The sequence below is a fragment of the Balaenoptera physalus genome (assembly GCF_965194825.1).
Source record: "Balaenoptera physalus genome assembly, chromosome: 4".
NCBI lineage: Eukaryota > Metazoa > Chordata > Mammalia > Artiodactyla > Balaenopteridae > Balaenoptera > Balaenoptera physalus.
The window spans coordinates 46,845,399-46,865,418 of NC_138891.1; the positions used below are offsets into that span (position 1 = coordinate 46,845,399).

The 20,020-nt window shown below is 33.8% G+C and overlaps 3 long non-coding RNA genes across 3 annotated transcripts in view; 1 reads left to right on the forward strand and 2 right to left on the reverse strand.

Moving 5' to 3' along the window:
* LOC309659159 overlaps positions 1 to 20,020 on the reverse strand; it is a 1,097,080-nt gene that overhangs the window by 875,464 nt on the left and 201,596 nt on the right. The gene's annotated exons all lie outside the window — the stretch shown is intronic.
* The window catches only part of LOC309659167, a 90,941-nt gene that overhangs the window by 68,690 nt on the left and 2,231 nt on the right, over positions 1 to 20,020 (reverse strand). The window lies entirely within an intron of this gene.
* Positions 1,190 to 18,652, forward strand: LOC309659158. The gene is made up of 2 exons (XR_014262638.1): positions 1,190 to 5,659; positions 5,710 to 18,652. It is a non-coding gene; the product is annotated as an uncharacterized lncRNA (long non-coding RNA).

Genomic DNA, 20,020 nt, shown 5'->3' on the forward strand with positions numbered 1-20,020 from the left:
TCATTCCCTGAGCTCTGGATACATCTTTGTGTTATGACATACCCACATAAAAACATGTCTCTCTGAATTGGTTTTAAATATATGGAAAGCAAGCCCTAAATCTAATTTAGAAAATGAAAATTCTTCAGTGCTTAGAATAGGTAGACTATACACATGAATGGGCTCAATAAATACCTGTGTAGTGAATGTATATGGCATTCAAATTATAGAGGGATAGAGAAATGTATTCTTTTTTTGTCAATTATGAATATAGAGAACGCTTAAGTTTTGTCTACTTCTGAATGCACCCTTGCCACTGGAACTGGTGCATTCCAATTCCAATGCTTATGACATTTAATATTTTGGCTTCTAAATGGATATAACATTTCACTATACATGCCATCATTAGATTACTTTTATCTTAAATAGAAAGAATATTTTATTTTTGAATTTTAAAAGGTCATTTTTCCCTTACCTGACTAAACCACATCCTGTTCAAATAATTTTATTTCCAGTTCCTTCTACTGGAAATTGAATAAATTGAAGCACTGTTCTTTTATAATGTATGATAGGCTTGTAAAAAATGGCTGCAACTTTACTGCAGCTGGGGGAAAAAAAAAATCTATAAATCAATCGGTGGCAGCTTCCCTAGTCAAAGATAGCTGTATGTCTTTTAAAATGTTAGTGAAGATTAAAACTTTGTCATTTCAGTGCATCACTCAATTTAACATCACTCAATTTAACATAATGTTCTCTGGAGAATGATGTAGGATAATGATATGCTAACTGGAAAGATGTAATGACAAATGTCTGGGATAGAAGCTATCCTGGTTTGAATTTTTTTTCTTTTTAAAATGCAAAGGGTCTTATATAGGCTTCTGAATATTGTTCTGTGATAACTAGCTAATAAAAGTATAGCCTCATCTGTTAACTGGAAATGATGACACTTCTGATAAAAAGTTAAAGATACCATCTACGATAGATGTTTAATAATATGAATAACTCTTCAATTTTACTGTTTTTGTGCTGAAGCTGTACTGATACAGCAGCTCCATTAATGAAAGTAAAAAATAAGCTTCAGCAGTAAAGACAAAGGAAATATACCTTGAATCACTGATTAGGACATACCCCAAATTCATTTAAATCTTATAAAAATTTGATTTAGGTGTATACATATATGGAGATATATATGGAGATATATATGTATATATATAAGGAGATATATATATATATATATATATATATATATATCCTTTTTCGTAAATAGATTTTGATTGTATGCAAACACTAACAATTGATATTTTTTATTGAACTTATGTATCTGTTTAATAAGATTCTCCTGTGATATCAAACACTGTATTTCTCTATAATTCTTACCCAATATATGTGCTGAGTTCTTCCTGGTGTACATAGAAAGTTACTGAGTGATGGACTGCAAAATCATTAAGACTGAATATCTCCTTACTACAAAAGAGATCTTCAATTAACGTGGATTAATTTTTCACAAAAAAAATCACAAAATAAATATTATACATTTGTAGACCAATGGGGGTAAAATTTTGAAGGTGAAGTTCATATTTTAAGAAGCAACATTCTTTTCTCCCTTTTATCTTTACAAACTCATTCATTATCCCTCCCTTACCATTTTCCCACAAGAAATTTTATTATAGTCTTCTTGCTGCACTGCTCATCAATTCCTCTCTCATTCTCCCACATTCCTCATTTTACTGGTTAGAGATTTTCAGTCCTTTAGCCTGCAATGATATGCTAGAATTTGACTAAATATGATGCTCAATATCAGGAACTGAAGGAGAGTTTTCCTGGAATATCAAAATGAGATACCCAGGACTTCCCTGGTGGCCCAGTGGTTGAGAATCTGCCTGTCAATGCAGGGGACACGGGTTCGAGCCCTGGTCTGGGAAGATCCCACATGCCGAGGAGCAACTAGGCCTGTGAGCCACAACTACTGAGCCTGCGCGTCTGGAGCTTGTGCTCTGCAACAAGAGAGGCTGCGACAGTGAGAGGCCCGCGCACTGCGATGAAGAGTGGCCCCTGCTCGCCGCAACTAGAGAAAGCCCTCGCACAGAAACGAAGACCCAACACAGCCATAAATAAATAAATAAATAAATAAATAAATAAATAAATAAATAAAATTTAAAAAAAAAATGAGATACCCAGATGTCTACTGGACTCCCGTATATCTTTGGGTACCCAAAGTGCTGCTTTACATCTTTTGCTGCAGAGAACAGTGTCCTTTCTTATTGAAAAATGATCTGTATCTTACGCCATTAAGTTTTATTACTCTAATGTACTTTACTTGTGACAACAGCAAAGGACTCCAAAGACACTGTAATTGAACCAGAGTGACTCTCTGCTTACTCTTCTCACCTTGGCAAGTCATGCTATGTGATATTTACATTGATTACTAATACAATGCGACATATACAATCTAAATGCCTAACACAAGACCTACTATTGTGACTCAGTCAACACTAAATGAATGCAAGCTGGTGAAAATAATGTTGTTATATTTCGAATTGGTTTGTTGGTTTGCAACCTCCTTGGGAGCTGTCCAAGTGTAATCGGCAACCGCCCCTGTATGTGGAGGGCAGGGAGAGACTGAAGAAAAGGCAGACTACATCAGATTGGTAGGTGGCAGTTTTAACAAGCAAGGGAACTTATGATGCTTGTCTTGGGCAGCGACAAGATTAATAGATTTCTTCACTTACTGGGCAGAATCTTAAAAGTTTATGTAGAGGTCTTAACTGGATTCAATCGCATGCCCAGTTCAGACAGCCTCAACACCACATTCCTATTTCAAAGCTGTATCCTTGGAGTAGCTTCTAGGAATGGCGGAAACAAGCAGCACACACATTCCAAGGACAGGGGAGGTGGTGGGGAGCCCCCAATTGCTCGGGTTCAGCTCGTGGGTCAACTGGCAGTCACATTTTCTGATGACTGCCTCCAACATGGCTTTGAATAGAAATTATACAATAGGAACACTAAAGAAACAAATAAAATTTAGTTCAAATTATTGCAAGTGCCACATAAATAGGTAAAGTATACATGTAAATTTGTGCACAAGAAATGATAAAGTTTCCAATACCTAAATTGTGGGAAAAGAAAATGTGGATTGGAAACATGCACAAGAAGCTGCCACTGTCAAATATTGCCTTGAATATGAATTATGAGAAATGCACACCAGACAAAAAGTATTGTGTATGCATGTGTGTGTGTTTGTGTGCTTGTCATAAAACTCCTATTCAGCATTTTGCATTGGAAAATATCTGTTGATTATCATATTTAGAGACCTTATCTTGTAAAAAGGAAGAATACTAGAAAAATATAGAATGAATGTTCTGCCTCTTTGCAATTCTAAGTGAGATAGTCTTTGAAAACTCATAATTCAGAGGAATTCATAGTAAAGAGCATCTTATAAATGAGATCAAATGATAAAAAAAAATGGTTGGTGATGAAAAGATATCAGAAAACTTGAGAAGCTTGTGACACCCAAAGACGCAGCTGGTAACTCTCTGGAACATTGCTATAAACTCTCATTACCCTAGCTTGATGACAATTGTTCATGCTTTTCACAGCTGTTTGAATTGCCAGAGCAGCTGTTACCTGCAAAAGATTATTTGAAGAGATTTGTCTCATGAAGACCAGTCAATAGCCCTCTTAAAAAGACTGACATGCAGAGAGCAAATAATTCAGCAACAGAAGTAAAGCAGATACTAAATTAGGTCTGAGGTGTCAATTAAAGAAACATTGATAATTCATGGGGATTAGTGTTTTGATTTCTCAAACTTGTCTCTCTCAAACCACTAAAGTGATTTCTGTAATCAATTTCTCCCTCCTTTAAAGGAAGAATAACTTTGGAAAATTTATAATTAATCGTGATTTGGTATCTTACATAGATAAGTTGTCTTAATTATTTACTATCCTGATAACTGTTAAAACTGAACACTGATTTCTTTTTTTACATTTTTTGAATGAAAAGAATCTTCGCAAAATTATCTTTGAGAATTTATAAACATTTTAAATTCTTTAGTTAATTTTTAGACCTTTAGCATTGAACAGATGATCATGATCTGCTGAAAGTTCACTGGTAATTTTCCACCTGTCACGGAACTCCGTTTTGAAGACACTATAAATGGCTAATTGTTATTGATAGCATTATTTTTTATCTTTTTTATCTTATTTAATCTGTAGATATTGAATTTGCTTGAATGATCTTAATGAAGTTCAAAACACTGTGTCAAGTCCAGAGAATTCTGTTGTTCTGTGTGGCCTATAGAGTTATGTAAATTAGGTCTCTTTTCTTTAAGCCCTTTAATACTAAAGGTCTTTCATGTAAGAGTATTCCTTTTGCTCTCTCTAATAATACAAGTGTGTAAGAGGATTTTGTGAAGGCTTTTCAAGAGTTTTATTCACTTCCTAGTAGCCTCTTCAGTTGTTCACACAAAGGATGATATGGAAAAACAATGAAGAGGGTTTTTTCCTGTAATATTAAAAGATGGCAATTTGTAAAGTTTAAAATAACACTTCAAGTGACTGAGTTCACTACTTATTAAGGCGCAGGGTAGGGTTAAATATACTTATCTTATACTCTCAGAAAGTAATTTTGTTATTATGATTATAGTTTTTGTCATGAAATAGCTGATATGTTTGTTCCATCTTTATAATTTGTAGCTAATTTTTTTCTTCATAGTGGAACGTCCATAAAATTTAAAGTAAATATTTAAGAATAGTGACATAATCTAATCATAATATAGTCCTTGTTATAGGGCATCTATACAGCTATATATCATATTTCTTGTAAAATTTAGACATGTAATTGCATTCAATGGAGACATTCTGAAATGTAGATATAAAAATTTATTTCATTTTTTAAAAACAGTGTTGATGACTTCAATTCTATAAAAAGAACACTTTTTATAGAACCACTTTTAGAATTGGTTAAAGTGTTTTCCGTATTTGGATTTGTACAACAGAGTTTAAAATTGGAATTCATATGATTACTTATTTTAAAATAAGGCCCATTATTTTGAGATAATGAAGCATTAATAGTGCATTTGGCATTTCTAAAATAACTAGTCTTGACTAGGGAATGGACTACAAAGAAGAATAGGGAACAGACAGCCTAAGAGAATTATGTTGTCTATATTTGACTTAAATTTTTAGATATTTTTACTTTGTTATAGTTTTTTGCTGATTTGTTTGTCCTTCAGGGAAAATAATTATTTTTCACTTAATTCTAAGTTTAAGACAAAAGTGTGAAAATGTAAATAAAACTAATCTTTCCTCTTCCATTTAAAATTTGTCATGTTTGCTATATTTTGGCTATTCTAGTAAGTGTTTCATATGTAATAAAATATTCAATTTTCATAGCAACCCTAAAATATAGATATTATTATTATTTTGATTGAATTTTAATTTTGGCAGTAAATTTGCATAAAGTGAAAAGCATAAATATTAAGTGTAAAATTTCATGAATTTAGACAAATGGAATCAATAACCCTCAGTAATCAATAATCCTCTCAGAATATATATATATATATATAGAGAGAGAGAGAGAGAGAGAGAGAGAGAGAGAGAGAGACACACACACATATTTATATACACATTTTATATATATATACACATATATGTATATATGTGTATATATATATACATATATGTATATATGTATATATGTATATTTATACACACACACACACACACACACAGTCACACAAATACACATATACATTTTTTTTCTCCTACTCCCAGAAATTTCCTTATATTTTTTTCTTTCTGGTCAATTCATCTACCAGAAGCAACCACTGATCTTTTTTTAAATCATAGATTAAATTGTCTCTTTTCTAGGCATTAATAAAAATAGAATCATATACTCTATTGTGCCTGGCTTCTTGTGTTGAGTATAGTGTCTGTGAGATCCATTAATGTGGTTGTGTATTAGGCACTGTTTTAAGTGCTTGATAGTATTCTACTCCCTGAATTTATCAAAATCTGTCTATGCATTCCCCTACTGATGGTTGTTTGGATTGTTTCCAGTTATAAATGATTATGACCATTTCTATACAAGTTATTTTGTCAATATATGTATTTATGTTTCTTGGCTAAATACTTAGGGATAGAATTGCTGAGTCAAAGGGTAGGTGCATGTTGAATGTTAAAAGAAAGTTAAGACATTCAGACCTGGGCTTTTCTTTGTGAACAGACTTTGAGTACTAATTAATCTCTTCACTTACAATAGCTCTATACAGATTATCTATTTCTTCTTAAGTTTGTTTGGTAGTTTGTGTCTTTCTAGGTATTTGTCCATTTCATTTAAATTATTTAATTTGTAAATATACAATTGTTCAAAATATTTTTTATACTTCTTTGTATTTCTGTAATGTCCAAGTAATGTCACTTCTTTGATTAATGACTCTTGTAATTTGAGACTTCTCTTTATTTTTCTTGGCTAATCTAGCTACGGTTTGTCAATTTTGTTGATCCTTTCAAAGAACAAACTTTGGTTTCACTGATTTTCTTTTTGGTTTTTCTATTCTCTACTTCATTAATTTCTGCTCTAATCTTTATTATTTCTTTTCCTGTGCTTCCTTTAGGTAATGTTTGCTGTTCTCATGTCTTTTTGTACCTCTAGTCCTTCTCTGCTGCTTTATTTTGTGTTAAGTGAATATTTTCTAATGTAGTATTTTAATTTCTTTAATGATTTGTTCACTGTTATTTTTTTGTTTTGTTTTGTTTTTTTGCTTTTCTTTTTGTTTGTTTGTTTTTTAGTGATTGCTCTAGGATTTCCCATATATATCCTAGCTTACCAGCTTCAGATTTATGCTATATTTGAAAAGGTATTTTTAGTGTCTTTTATAAGTACAAAACTAACTTTACATGTGTTCTTTCCTTATTGATGTGGATTCCTAATTACCACTGGGGTCACTTGCTTTCTGCCTGAAAAACTTCCTTTAGTATTTCATGTAAGGCAGTTCTGCTCCCAGCAAATTCTCTGTTTTTATTTAACTATGTAAGTTTTTATTTTGCTTTCATTTATCAAAGGTAGCTTTTCTGGATATGGATTCTCAGTTGAGATTTTTTTCTTTGAGAATTTTGACTATGTTATGCCACTCTCCTCTTGCCTGCATTGTTTCTGCTGAGAAGTTAACTCTTAATCTCATCAGGATTCCCTTGTAACACCCAGTGATTAGAGCAAACATGTTTCATTGAAATACTGAGCTGTTTCCAATAATAGAGAAAACTCTGGATAGGTTGGTTTTCTTGAGAGATATTTCTTTTTTTCTAGGGAGCTCTGGGATCAGTATAACTGCTGCAATTTTTAACTTATGGGAAACTATCCTCTACGAAAGAAGTGTTTCCATTATATCCTTATAGACAGAGGTCCAGAATAAAAAATCCCAGTCTTACCCCTCACAACTATTTTATTAATTTTGCTTTATTTACTTTTTCTCATTTTTATTTCTATTTGATTTAATTTATTTACTTCTCTCTTTACCACATCTGCCTCTATCTTGTCTTCTCTGCCCACTAAAAAGAGTATCCAAACAAGACTTTTTGCCTCCAGTTTTTGTTTGTGTCTAGCTGTCTTCCACATTGCAGTGAGTTACCTTACTGCTATGCAAAGTTGAAAATACTTTTCCCTGCTTAAAAATTTTGGATGACTTTCTATTGACCCTATGATAAAAACGAAACTCATTTACTGTTTAGAAGGCTTTCTAATATCTCATTCTTATCTATTTATTTTCTCTTACAGCTTGACTCCCTTCTCTTCACACTCTAAGTTCTAGCTATGCTGAACTCTTTTCATTCCTTGAATACACCATATTCACACCTACCTCTGAGCTTTTGTGTATCTTTCCCCTGTGTGGAACTTTATCTTACCTCTCCTCTTTTTTAGTGTCTCAGCTCACCTGACCTGTACCAGTTTCAATGTCGCTCTTTCTGAGCAAATTTTTGTATATAATTCCCACCCTAGTTGCACTCATAAAAACATAATTTTCCTGTTAAAACATTCACCTGTGGAGGTAGAAACCACTGGTCCCTTGTACACTATTGTTTTCCACAGCTGTCACAGTGCTTAAAACAATAGTAAACCCGTTTTAAAAAATAATATCTCCAATGACTGTGGCTAATCTTTAAAAATAATTGGACATCAGAAATTTTGAAAATACTGCATACTTGAGAATAGATGCTCTTGAAGTTCTAAAGATGTAATCTGAAGATTTGATGCTGCAAATAATTTATATAATTATTCACATATATTTAAATTTAGTAGAATTTACCAAAATGCGATTCATACAAAATGGTGGTTGAAAACTCCAATGAATTGTTATGTAACTATGAAACCTAAAGAGCAAACTTCAACTAAGTTACATTCTCATGTAGAAAGCATATAGTAAATTTGCATTCTCCTTCTGATAAGAATATTACTACAATATTAAAATTTTTATTTTGAAAAAATGAAGCAAAACTTTACATATGTCTTTGATTGAAGAGTTACTAAAACATAGTTTTCAAAATGTATAAGACTGATTTTGGCTCTTTATCAGAAACCTCTTATTTTTCACTTCTATTTTGGGTAATTTTACTGATTTCCCTACTTTCATCACTTTTTTTTCTATGGCAGTCTGTGAGGTTTTCCTTGGCTAGTTAGAATAATTATACATTTTATATACTGGTAAGGTTATTTAAAATAAGATCAATGAGACTATATTCAGTGGAACATTTACAGGACAAAATTTATGAGTAAATTTAATTTTTCAGTTGAAGTTTTTAGTTTGCAGAAGAAATAAGATTCATATTGTGTTCAGAAAGAAATCTCTTAGGATTACTGACTTACTTTTTCCAGTTTGTAGAAACAAATAAGGCAAAAAATCTCAATCATTTCTTATAATCAGGTAAAATCATGCCAACCATATAATGGTACAGATGTAAATCAGTGAAAACACACAGTGTGTATTTGATAGGTGTTATTATGTGAATAAATTCCTTTTCCCACAACAAACATTAAAGAAGCAGTGCAATGATCACAATCTTGTTGTTTTATTTAGAAGAAAATGGTAATTTTTTGTTGCTGCTAAGGATATTAACAAAACATCCTGTTTTCCTTTCAATATATTCACTGCATCCGAAAATGGACTCATTTCCCCCAAACTAGTTTTCCTCCTATATTATGAATCTTGATTAATGACACCTCATCCACATTTAACCAACTTGCCAGCTTGTCTTACATAACCCTTTTAATTCAATAAATTGTTGGATCCTTTTTATTCTCCCATTTTAATCTTTATTGGTTTCATTCTTTCTTTATTTCCTTTATTACCACCTTCATCCAATCCTTTCTATTTATCCTTAACTTCTGCAATTGATTTTTATGCAGAATATCTTGTTGTTACTCTATTTTTTCACACTGCTGTTAGAGTTGCCTTCCAAATCTTTTTACTTTCCCTTTTAAAACTTTCAGTGACTCCCTCCAACCATCAAGATAATGTCTAATTTCCTTAGTGTAACCCGAGATGATATTCTTTATTTGACTACTGTATAAGCTGTTTCAAGCACACTGATCAATTTATTCATTCTAAAAGAAGTTTTACATAAAGAAAGCAGGAAGATTTATTTGTGTATAGTGGACAAAAAGAAAAGCATGTTACTTTCTCCTTTTATTCCCTCACATATCTCTTACCTTTGGTTCCAAAGTCAGGTGATTTTGCAGTCTGGTTTAGCATAGATATCTTTTCTTCTTCAGGATAGATATGGTAATAGATATAACATTAGGGAATTCTGTTAGATCATCCCTTGACTGCACAGGGTTCTTATTTTTAGTTGTTTCATTCAAAAGTGAAAAGCTATTTCTGGTCATCATCTGAACACATAAGGTTATATGGCAACTGGATTCAGTCCTCTATTGCATGCCTGTTTCTGAATTGGTAACTTATTAGTCCCTAGTGCATTCAACCAAGAAGTGGAATTTATTTACTGTTGGTTTATTTAATTATTTATTCCTGAGGCTTACACTGTTGTGTAGGGTCTTATTTCTTATTTGCTCAATTCTACTTGCATAATGAGACAATCTTATTAACATTTAAAAATGGAATATTCTTGTAGTTGACACTGGATGATCAAATTGAGGACGTAAATTTTTCTTTCTTTTACAGTTCAGGATGTTCACTTGTATGATAGGGACATGGTTAGTTTCTATTTCAAGTCAGATTTTTCCATAGAACTAACTGTAAAGTATGTATAGTGAGAAGGGAAAAGGGGATTCCCTAGAACTCATAAAAATTATACCATTGCAGATTATTTTTGTTAATTTATTGAAGTTTCTTATTTCACTAAAATTATCTATTTTGTCACAGATATTTTCTCATATAAGGGTGGTTGTTTGACTTTATCCATAGTGTATGATATCATCTAACTTCCATTCCAAAGTCTTTAGATTGTTTTCAGGGTTCCTTTTTCAGCACTATGACTGGTTGACTGTTATAGAAATAAAATGCTTATAATTTGGAAAAAGACTTTAAATTATAAGAAAGAATATTATAGTAAAAATTTTGCTAAAATCATGGCAGAAATTCTAATTCATATGACAGCACTTGTTTCAAACTAAATTTACGTAGTTTGGTTGCCATTTTACATTTGCCAGCTGAAGCTGATTCTTCATATGGGAATAGTGTATATATGCAGCTTCTAATGATTTGGGCTGGCAATCTTTAGGTTATGCAATTACAGATGAATTTTCAAACAAAATTTGCATTTGAATTATTTCAAACTTTGTGAAAAAAGAGAGATATGGTAGACCTATAATACAGTATTTCAAATGTGCTACATTCTCCAAAGTCAGCTGCTTAATATTCCTCTCTTCTCTGTACTTACATGTGCTGTGTGCTATCAAGAGATGGAGTTGGTTTCCCTTTTTCTTGTATCTGGATTGAACTTGTTTTGACCATTAAAATGGACAGAAGTGACAATGTTCCTATTCCTTGCATAGCTCATAAGATGTCTGGTAGCTTCTGCTAGATGACCATCTATCCTTCTAGAGGAAGAGAGATCATGAAGAGGGAAATCAAGGCTCACAGCCAGCATCAATTGCCAGGCATATGAATGAGGCTTTTCCGGACACCCAGCTCCAGTCAACTTGTAAGCTGCATAAAGCCTCACGCATGGCCCAGATAAATCGTGTGCAGCAGAACCCTGCAGGAATTCTTGACCCCCAGAATCATAAAAAATAATATGTAATAGTTTGAAGATTTTGAGGAAGTTTGTCATAATTTGATGTATGTATTATGAGCATTCACTTTAAATGAGGCTATATTGTCTCTGCAATTCATAAACAGATTATACTCTTTATTTTCTCCTTAGATGAGATAATCAGAAAGAAAATTATAAGTAATCTAATGTATAATTTTTCCTGTTTTCCTGGTAACTATTCATAATATTGTCATTCTTTTAAAATATTTCATATTTCTCTTTTATTTTCTATGTAGGTACATGTTATTCATACAATTTAATTCCCCTGAAGTATATATGCTAGTTCTTCTTCTTTAACTTCTGCTTGCCCTTCTAAATAAATGTCGAGTCTGCTCCTCAATAATTATTTTCTTAATTCATTCCACTGAATCATTCTCTCCTCTCTCTATACTCTCTTCATGTTCAGAAATAGGAGTTATCACACTTTTGTGCTTTGCTTTACATCTCTGCCAACCGTTGCCCAAGCTAAGCAGTTAGTCCTTGTCTCCTTCATATTCTATGTCAAGAATCAGGTGACTATTTGATAAAAATTTTTGAAGAGACTGATTCTCCCCTTTCTTGACAGCCTACGAGTACACAAAGTGTACAAAAGCAATCTACAAATTGTAGGGTCTTCACTAATATTGGAAGGATAAACAACTCTTATATAAGTAGACAGCATTTTTCAGAATAATTTCACTAATCATTTTGCTACCTGCAGGTAGCAACCTTCTTCCTTCAAATCCCATTGTAATCAAAGGCAAAAAAAAAGCAAAAAAATCCCATTGTAAAAATTAAATAACATGGATAGATTTGTACATATACATAGTATATATCCTCTTCACAAAATTAAAAAGAAAAGGCAAATGACTAAATATTGATCTGTTGCTGTCTCCCCTAGAATTTTTTGTTTGTTAGCCTCATTATTTTCTATTTTTGCTCAGTTGCTGGAACAGCAAGAAGACTTATTTTTAATAGCCACTTTTATTATGTGCAGGTAGGTGATTAATAAGCCAAGTATACATTATTGTCAATGGGATAGTGTATATGAATGTGATTCTAAACAGAGAAGGAATCATATTGTAATGATGTAATGGTAGTGTTATTGCTTTTATTGTAGTTATTTTTAAATAGGAGTTCCTAAGTTAAAATGTTGCTTTAAAAAAGTTGACAGTCATCTGAATAAAAACAAAATAAAATATTTTAAGGGGCAGATTATGGGTGGATATTTCTAACACTAAAATCTTTTAAATACAGTAATCCTGCTTCCCTGTTGTAAATTTTGGAGACTAAGGGAACAATCTGGGATATGGCTTCATAAATATAGTCTGTACTTACACATGCACATAGGATATTATTCAAGGAGAGAAAATCTCCAGTTCCTAAAATTTGCAGGTATTGGATGTCTATAACCAATTTTTCCTTCTTACCTTGTATTTATCTTTTACTTACCTATCCTTAGAATTTTACAACCATTTTTGTTTTATTTAATTTTCTTTTTTCTTTATTTTAAAAATTTTTATTGGAGTATAGTTGCTTTACAATGTTGTGTTAGTTCCTGCTGAACAGCAAAGTGAATTAGCTACACGTATACATATATCCCCTCTTTTTTTGATTTCTTTCCCATTTAGGTCACCACAGAGCACTGAGTAGAGTTCCCTGTGCTATACAGTAGGTTCTCATTAGTTATCTATTTATACATAGTGGTGTATATATGTCAGTCCCAATCTCCCAATTCATCCCGCCACCCCCTTCCCCCCTTGGTATCCATACATTTGTTCTCTACATCTGTGTCTCTATTTCTGTTTTGCACATTTTCTAGACATTTGATTTTCTATCTGCACAGTGCTTTTGTGGTCTGATATCACGTGGTTTTAATAAGGTTGATTCTTTGGCCACATATCGACATCTATTATGTCAGACTCTCCTGGGTGAAGCCCAGAAAGTGGTATTTTGAACCAGCCCTCTCAAATGATTACACTTGAAAGTTTCAGCACAATTCTTCTCTAGACTCTATAGAGAAAGGGAAATTATCCTATTAGTTCAGCTATCCTTATGTAACAGAAAAATGAAAAGATAGAAGTTGTACCTTTGATAAGGGTAAAGGGGAAAACTGGGTGGGAGTATATTTTATTTTTTAGATTGTAAAGCTGTCATGCAGACATGCTTAGTATTATCAGTGTTTTCTGGTACATTTATGAGGAAGACTTATAGTTTTAAAAGACACTGGATTATTAGTGTATCATCTAAATTAATTCAAAAATTTATATTAAACCTTCCATAACATACTAGAAATTAGGCTTTTCTATTTTTCTTTAATTACTATATTTTTCTATTTACTAATGTATTTCATAAAAGATGTCCTAAAATTTTCTTGTTGAAGGTTTTTTATTAAGTAATTAAAATTACATTGGCAATGATATTGCCAAACTTTACATAACTTTATGTTCATTTCTCATATTATTTTACATTTTGGGAATGGCAGCCATTTAATGTGTTTTTCAGTATCTCTCCAAAAATACCATCTCTATACAATGTTTTATATACTATCTTACCTGACACTTCTCAAAGTTTCCTTGAATATTACAATCTATAGCCTCTAAATGAAATACTGTTTTCTTCTTACCCAAATAATGTATCAGTCAGGGACCTGACAGTCAAGGCTTATCTGTTGTAGTCAAGGATAACCTAAATGGGAAAAGAACTTGAAAAAGAATAGATACATATATATGTATAACTGAATCACTTTTCTGTACACCTGAAACTAACACAACATGGTTAATCAACTATAATCCAATATAAAATAAAAATTAAAAAAAAAGGATAAAGAAACCAACAAGGAAAAGTTAAGCAACCCAGGATCAGAAATATCCAAATATTTTTCACACCAGTGTCTCTTACTGTCACTTCAGCCTGGATGGTAACAGTGTCTAGAAAGAGCTGTACCAATGGGAGAAAAGCTACTCAGTGGAAGACATGGCCATTGGTAGAGGAGCAGGCCAAAACAGAGGGATGGAGGTAGGGAGATATGACTATATACCTCCTTCTTCCATGCCTTATGCCCCCTATTCGTCAAAGCCAATCAGACGCCAGAGGGAAAAATGAGTCTGAATGATTAAGTTCACAGAGGAGAACCTCTCAGGGCACAGAGCAGTTCAGAGAGGAAGATGGATTTGAAGGGGAAAAAATCTGTTCTTGTCCTTTGTTTAGACAGAAAAAAAATCAGGTCAACAACTCAGAGGAAATATAAAAATCTCATCTGTCTCTATTTTTTGCAAGGGAATATCATCACCAGTAGATTTCAGGTAAGGTAGCAGGAAAAAGTAGATTTTAAATAATTATTACTGCTACAACCTCCACTTCTGTCCTTCGTCTTGAAGGTCTAAGATTATATTCAACAGTCCTTCTACCAGCATTCCAGGTTCCCTTACTCTCATTAGCCTCTTGATGTGTTGGGGAGTGCTATTGGGTATGCTTTATCACGACAAGAATAACAAGAGGCAGCCCAGAGAATGCCCAGAATCCTAAGTATAGTCTTACTTGCCTTCACTTCTCTTCTTATAATCAAGATCGATCACCTAGGCAAATACTTGGAGAATTTATCTTCTTAGTTCTTGAACTGAATTGAGAGTGTCTACTAATTCAATAGCAGCAAAACAGGGGATGTGTTGATTTGCCATAGTTATGATACCACATCTGGAATCACAGCTGTAATTAGCGCCACTGCCTGAATAAATCTGTGATAACCCACAGTTACTCTCTAAGATCCATCCAATTTTTGCACTGGTCAAATAGACAAATTAAACATGATGTGATAGGAATTATCACTCCAGCATAATTCAGATTTCTTATTGTACTAACAACTATAATATTCTCAAGAATTCAGTGTTGATTTTGGTCATTATGTTGGTGAGAGAAGGGAAGCAGCTCTACTTGGCCCTGCCTACAAAATTAGCCTTCACTATTCTTGTGAGATTTCTCAGTTAATAAGTATGTATCTCCATTACACATTTTGGAATGAGAAAACTACAGCTTAATTCTACAATCCCACCAAACCCTCTATGACATGTACTGAGACTCAGACTCCACTGGTCACCTGAATTCCATTAACACCACTCTAACTAGAACACCATAGCATTTTGGTTTCCCAAGAAATAGGAAATCATGTAAATTCAAAGACAGGAGGTCTGAGTATTTTCCTTTCCAGAGGGAAGAGTCACCCTGATATGTGGCCAACATTCCCTGTGGGGGTAGCTTAGACTAAAAGGAGGAATTAGAGTGTACATTTTAGTGTTTGCACTGCCGAGTTCATTCTCAAAAAAACGTGGTCTGACCCTTAAGTGTCGCTGTGTCTCTGAACTGGTTTACTATCCCAGAAAATATGACTGAATATAGGCCAAAAATGTATAAACCAAACATTTTGAAAAAGTATATTCTGGAATGGGCAGAGCTGGTGAATAAATAGCATGACCTCTCTTCCTTCCTTCCCTCTACTCTCTCGCTGGTGCCTCCCTTTGATTAACTTCAAGCAAAAGATAGATGGCAAAAGGAGTAGGAAAACAAAACCCAGGAAACAGAGCAGCAGTTGCAGTGTTAGAAAAAGAAACAGAAAAGTGGAGAAGTATCATCCTACAGAAGAGCTGTGTGGCTGACAGGGTCTTGGTGCTCTGGCAGTGTGTCAGGCCTGCGCCTCAGAGGTGGGAGAGTCGAGTTCAGGACATTGAGCCACCAGAGACCTCCCAGCCCCATGAATATCAATCGGCAAGAGCTCTCCCAGACATCTCCATCTCAATGCTAAGACCCAGCTCCACTCAACAACCAGCAAGCTACAGTGCTGGACACCCTATGCCAAACAACTAGCAAGACAGGAACACAACCCCACCTATTAGCAGAGAGGCTGCCTAAAATCATACTAATTTCACAGACACCCCAAAACACACCACCGGAAACGGTCCTGCCCACCAGAAAGACAAGATCCAGCCTCATTCACCAGAACACAGGTACCAGTCCCCTCCAACAGGAAGCTTACGCAACCCACTAAACCAAACTTACCCACTGTGGGTAGACACCAAAAACAATGGAAACTAAGAACATGCAGGCTGTGGAAAGGAGACACCAGACACAGTAAGTTAAGCAAAATGAGAAGATAGAGAAATACGCAGCAGATGAAGGAGCAAAGTAAAAACCCACCAGACCAAACAAATGAAGAGGAAATAGGCAGTTTACCTGAAAAAGAATTCAGAGTAATGATAGTAAAGATGATCCAAACTCTTGGAAATAGAATGGAGAAAATACAAAAAACGTTAAACAAGGACATACAAGAACTAAAGAGCACACAAACAATGATGAGCAACACAATAAATAAAACTGAAAATTCTCTAGAAGGAATCAATAGCAGACTAACAGAGGCAGAAGAATGGATAAGTGACCTGGAAGATAAAATAAAGGAAAAAACTAATGCAGAGCAGAATAAAGAAAAAAGAATGAAAAGAATTGAGGACAGTCACAGATACCTCTAGGACAATGTTAAACCACCAATATTCGAATTATAGGGGACCCAGAAAAAGAAGAGAAAAAGAAAGGACTGAGAAAATATTTGAAGAGATTATAGTTGAAAACTTCCCTACTATGGGAAAGGAAATAGTCAATCAAGTTCAGGAAGCACAGAGAGTCCCATACAGGATAAATCCAAGGAGAAACACGCCAAGATACATATTAATCAAACTAGCAAATATTAAATAAAATACTAAAAGCAGCAAGAGAAAAGCAACAAAAAACATACAAGGGAATCCCCATAAGGTTAACAGCTGATCTTTCAGCAGAAACTCTGAAAGCCAGAAGGGAGTGACAGGACATATTTAGAGTGATGAAAGGGAAAAACCTACAAATAAGAGTACTCTACCCAGCAAGGATCTCATTCAGATTTGACGGAGAAATCAAAACATTTACAGACAAGCAAAAGCTAAGAGAATTCAGCACCACCAAACGAGCTTTACAACAAATGCTAAAGGAACTTCTCTAGGCAGGAAACACAAGAGAAGGAAAAGACCTACAATAACAAACCCAAAACAATTAAGAAAATGATAATAGGAACATACATACTGATAATTACCTTAAATGTAAATGGATTCAATGTTCCAACCAAAAAGCACAGACTGGCTGAATGGATACAAAAACAAGATGCGTGTTAATGCTGTCTACAGGAGACCCACTTCAGACCTAGGGACACATACAGACTGAAGGTGATGGGATGGAAAAAGATATTCCATGCAAATGGAAATCAAAAGAAAGCTAGAGTAGCAATTCTCATATCAGAAAAAATAGACTTTAAAATAAAGACTATTACAACAGACAAAGAAGGACACTACATAATGATCAAGGAATCAATCCAAGAAGAAGATATAACAATTGTAAATATTTATGCAACCAACACAGGAGCATCTCAATACATAAGGAAATTGCTAACAGCCATAAAAGGGGAAATCAACAGTAACACAATAATAGTAGGGGAATTTAACACCCCACTTTCACCAATGGACAGATTATCCAAAATGAAAATAAAAAAGGAAACACAAGCTTTAAATGACACGTTAAAAAAGATAGACTTAATTGATAATTATAGGACACTCCATCCAAAAACAACAGAATAAACTCTCTTCTCAAGTGCTCATGGAACATTCTACAGCATACATCATATCTTGGGTCACAAATCAAGCCTTGGTAAATTTAAGAAAATTGAAATCATGTCAAGTATCTTTTCTGACCACAATGCTGTGAGACCAGATATGTTACTGGAAAATAAAACTATAAAAAATACAAACACATGGAGGCTAAACAATACACTACTAAATAACCAAGAGATCACTGAAAAAATCAAAGAGGAAATAAAAAAATACCTAGAAACAAATGACAATGAAAACACGATGACCCAAAACCTATGGGATGCAGCAAAAGCAGTTCGAAGAGGGAAGTTTAAAGCAATACAATCCTATCTCAAGAAACAAGAAAAATCTTGAATAAACAACCTAACCTTACACCTAAAGCAATTAGAGAAAGAAGAACAAATAAAACCCAAAGTTAGCAGAAGGAAAGAAGTCATACAGATCAGATCAGAAATAAGTGAAAAGGAAAAGAAGGAAATGATAGCAAAGATCAATAAAACTAAAAGCTGGTTCTTTGAGACGATAAACAAAATTGGTAAACCATTAGCCAGACTCATCAAGAAAAAAAGGGAGAAAACTCAAATCAACAGAATTAGAAATGAAAAAGGAGAAGTAACAACTGACACTGCAGAAATACAAAGGATCATGAGAGATTACTACAAGCATCTCTATGCCAATAAAATGGGCAACCTGGAAGAAATGGACAAATTCTTAGAAAAGCACAACCTTCCAATATGCCAATAAAATGGACAACCTGGAAGAAATGGACAAATTCTTAGAAAAGCACAACCTTCCGAGACTGAACAGTAAGAAATAGAAAATATAAACAGACCAATCACAAGCACTGAAATTGAAACTGATTAAAAATCTTCTAGCAAACAAAAGCCTAGGACCAGATGGCTTCACAGGCGAATTCTATCAAACATTTAGAGAAGGGCTAACACCTATCCGTCTCAAACTCTTCCAAAGTACAGCAGAGGGAAGAACACTCCCAAACTCATTCTGTGAGGCCACCATCACCTGATACCAAAACCAGACAAAGATGTCACAAAAAAAGAAAACTACAGGCCAATATCACTGATGAACATAGATGCAAAAATCCTCAACAAAATACTAGCAAACAGAATCTGACAGCACATTAAAAGGATCACACACCACGATCAAGTGGGGTTTATCCCAGGAATGCAAGGATTCTTCATATACACAAATCAATCAATGTGATACACCATATTAACAAACTGAAGGATAAAAACAATATGATAATCTCAATAGATGCAGAAAAACTTTTGACAAAATTCAACACACATGTATGATAAAAACCCTCCAGAAAGCAGGCATAGAGGGAACTTACCTCAACATAATAAAGGCCATAAATGACAAATCCACAGTCAACATCGTTCTCAATGGTGAAAAACTGAAACCATTTCCACTAAGATCAGGAACAAGACAAGGTTGCCCACTCTCACCACTATTATTCAACATAGTTTTGGACGTTTTAGCCACAGCAATCAGAGAAGAAAAAGAAATAAAAGGAATCCAAATCAGAAAAGAAGAAGTTACACTGCCGCTGTTTGCAAATGAAATGACACTATACATAGAGAATCCTAAGGATCCTACCAGAAAACTAGTAAAGCTAATCAATGAATTAGGTAAAGTAGCAGGATACAAAATTAATGCACAGAAATCTCTTGCATTCCTATAAACGAATGATGAAAAATCTGAAAGAGAAATTAAGGAAACAGTCCCATTTACCATTGCAACAAAAAGAATAAAATACCTAGGAATAAACCTACTGAAGGACACAAAAGACCTGTATGCAGAAAAGTATAAGACATTGATGAAAGAAATTAAAGGTGATACAAACAGATGGAGAGATACACCATGCTCTTGGATTGGAAGAGTCAACATTGTGAAAATGACTATACTACCCAAAGCAACCTACAGATTCAATGCAATCCCTATCAAACTACCACTGGCATTTTTCACAGAAGTAGAAGAATAAATTTCACAATTTTTATGGAAACACAGAAGACTCCAAATAGCCAAAACACTCTTGAGAAAGAAAAACAGAGCTGGAGGAATCAGGCTCCCTGACTTCAGACTATACTACAAAGTCACAGTAATAAAGACAG